This window comes from Chrysochloris asiatica, unplaced genomic scaffold (genome assembly GCF_000296735.1).
Source record: "Chrysochloris asiatica unplaced genomic scaffold, ChrAsi1.0 scaffold00025, whole genome shotgun sequence".
Lineage (NCBI taxonomy): Eukaryota > Metazoa > Chordata > Mammalia > Afrosoricida > Chrysochloridae > Chrysochloris > Chrysochloris asiatica.
In genome coordinates this window covers 12,162,218-12,165,750 of record NW_006408543.1, presented here as the reverse complement: position 1 = coordinate 12,165,750, position 3,533 = coordinate 12,162,218, and positions in this window count along the sequence as shown.

The following is a 3,533-nucleotide window of genomic DNA, read 5'->3' as shown; positions in this document are numbered from 1 at the left end:
TTCTGAGATCCTTCTGAACTTAGAACAGCTGTAACAACACATGAGCCGTCTGTGAAGGTGTTGCCTCTGCCTATAGATGCTGTCCATTCATTTGAGTTATATGACTCGGCAGCACAACACACAGAGTTGGAGTTTATCTTAAATTGAAACCCTAATTGTTACCTGCAATGCCTTCCAAAAGATTGCATTCTGGTGCAATGCTAATATAAGAGTTATTATGGGCACAAGGGCCTGAGCATAGATCTGCAAGGGCAATTGACTAAAGGTGAAGCGAATATTTATGGCCAGAGGGAGCCCTGAATTTCTTTATTTTCTTGAAAAGCAATAACCCAGTGTTTATAAGATCTGGGCAGGGAGGATGCTGCTCTACCACCTATAAAGTTAAGTTTTTACATCAGACACATGTAAAAGAATGGAATCCGCTGGTGGCAGTAGAAATTGACCAATCTCCTGGGATAGTTTTCCAAATGCTAAAGCTGCAAGAATTCAGTGTGACTGATCCAAGTTCATGAAGGACTAGGACTTAGGAGTCACGGGATAAATACTCCGTTAGAGGGACCTAGCTACCTTCCCAGAAGAGCTTTCTATCTTTCAGTCATTTCAACTAGGGAAAAAACACACAACAACAACAACAACAAAAACAGAAAGCTGAGATTAACCAGATAGGAAATTCAGACAGAGCCCAATTGTTCAACATGCCTTGAATGACCCTGTCATTCTTAAGGAATCATGAACATAAGTTATAGAAAACAGCATGGATGTGAGTGACCCAAGGTGAGTGGATGTTCAAACCCTGACTCGTGTTTACTAAACTGTGAAACTAAGGAAGAAGGTGATATGTTGTTGCTGTTGTTGTTAAGTGTCATTGAGTTGGTTTTGACCCATAGTGACCCTGTATATGGTTTCCAAGGAGCAAGTAGTGAGCTTGAACCACCAGCTTTGTGGTTCAAATAGACCTTGCGGTTGAGTGTTTATCCTACAGTACCACCCTAGGATTCCAGAATTTGATATAAATGAGTTCTATTGTAATCTGTTCTTAAGTGCTGTTGAGTTGGTTCTGACTCGCAGATACCTTGTATAAGGTTTCCGAGAGTGGTTGGTGGGTTTGAACTGCTGATTTTGGGTTAATAGTCCAAAGAAATGCACAGTTAATGTAATGGTGCACCACCTTAATAACTAAAGCATGCTTGACTCAAGTCATGGTCTTTTCAATCTCCTCATATTCATGTGAAAGGTGGACAATGAATAAGGAAGGCTGAAGAAGAATCAACACATTCCAACTGTAGTGTTGGCAAAGAATATGGAGCTCTGGTAGCGTAGTGGTTACGAATCGGGCTGCGAACCTTAAGGTCAGCGGTTCGAAACTACCAGCCGTTCCGTGGGAGAAAGATGAGGCTTTCTACTCCCGTAAGGATTTACACCCTCGGAAACCCTGTACAGGGTCGCTATGGGTCGGAACCGACTCGACGGCACTTAACAACAACAACAACATGGACTGCCAGAAGAAAAAGCAAATCCATCTGAGAACAAATAAAACGAGCATACTCCTCAGAAGTGAAGACGCCGAGACTTAGGCTTGCCTACTTTGAACACATCATTGGGAAGGACCAATCGTAGTGGGGGACATCTTGGTTATTAAAGCTTGTTGTGTACCGTCGCGTTGTTTCTGACCCATGGAGACCCTGTGTAGGGTTTTGGAGAGTGGTTTGTGGGTATGAACTGCCGACCTTGTGGCTACCAGTCCAGTGTCTCTCCTACAGCACCACGCTAGTGCTCTGGTAAAGTAGTATTGTTGTTAAGTGTCATCTAGTCGGTTCTGACTCATAGTCACCCTGTATAGGGTGTTCAAGGAGCAGCTGGTGGAAGGTTTGAACCACATACTTGTGGTTTGCAGTCCAGCTCTTATCCTACAACACCACACCAGGTGTTCTTGGTAAAGTATTGTGTTTTTAAGAGTTGTCAAGTCAGTTCTCACCCATAGTGACCCTGTATAGAGTTTCAGAGAAGCAGCTAGTGAGCTTGAACCACCGACCTTGCGATCCAATGCATTGACCCACAATGCCGCACCAGGATTCCTGGTAAAGTATAGGGTCAGTGAGCATGACAGAAACCCTCAATGAGTTGTTTTGATACAATAGCCTCAACCGTAGACTCAAACACACCAATAGTTGTGAGAGTGGCGGGGAACTGGCATTCTGTTACACACGCTGACTGGATAACAGCTAGCCACTGTCTTTTTCCTTCCAGAACAAAGCTTTTACTGAATTTGTGACTATTTGAAAACATAAAATTAAACAGCAATGGTTTTTTGGCTAAGGCAACTAAAACTCCTGGTCATGTCTAGACCCCCCTATCACTTTGGTCTTCACTGTATGACACTGTTCTGCAATGTCAGCGCCATAGGATAAGCACTCATCTTCAAGGTCAGTTTCAGCTGCAAGGTCTGTGGTTCAAACTCACCAGCTGCTTGTCGCTATGAGTCTGAACTGCCTTGATGGCACTTAACAACAACCACAACATCAATATGGTATTGTTAGCATAACAAAGAAACACATATTCTAAATGGGATTGCTCTACTTGTAGGGGGCTAGGCTTTAAAGCACATGTTTGTTGGGGACACATCTAATCTAGAACACTAGGTAATGGCACTTCCAATAAATGAACTGTGCTGCCATGTTGTGGTTGTTGTTGTGTGCCGTAGGGTCGACTCCACTGACCTTGCAGTTCAAACCAACCTTGCAATCCAGCTTCACACCAGGGCTCACAGTTCTGCTGATGTAGGGTATGTCTTCTACCAATCACGTTTGAGATCTCAAAAGACCAGATTAGGCACAGAAGCAAGCAATTAGATGCCGTGCTACAAGGAACAGAGACACAGAAGCTGAAAAGAGATAAAAACCTTCCACCAGAGCTTACAGAGAGCAAATGCCTTCTCACAGAGCCAGTGAATTCAGATTGCTAACTTCCTAACTGTGAGGTGATTGTACTTCAATGTAAAGAAAACAAAAATCCTCATCACTGGACCAATAAATAACATTATAATAAATGAAGAAAAGATTTACGTTGTCAAGGATTTCATTTTGCTTGGATCTACAATCAACAATCATGGAAACAGCAGTCAAGAAATTGAAGGACATATTTCATTAGGCAAATCTGCTGCACGAGACCTCTTTAAAGTGGTCAAGAGCAAAGATGTCAGTTTGAGGACTAAGGTACACCTGACCCAAGCAATGGTATTTTCAATCACCTCACATGCATGTGAAAGTTGGACAGTGAATAAAGAAGACCATAGAAGAATTAATATATTTGCATTATGGTGTTGGAGGAGAATATTAAAAGTACCAGGGACTACTGCCAGAAGAACAAACAAATCTGTGTTGGAAGAAGTACAGCCAAAATCCTACCACGTTCAATAGACCCCTGTGAACCCAGGTGGAGACCTGGTTGGCCAGCAGTATGGCAAGACCTGGGGACTCTTGGGCCCAGAGTCAGTGACATAGCCACAGAGGACTAGAGTGGAGAGTGAAATGCCC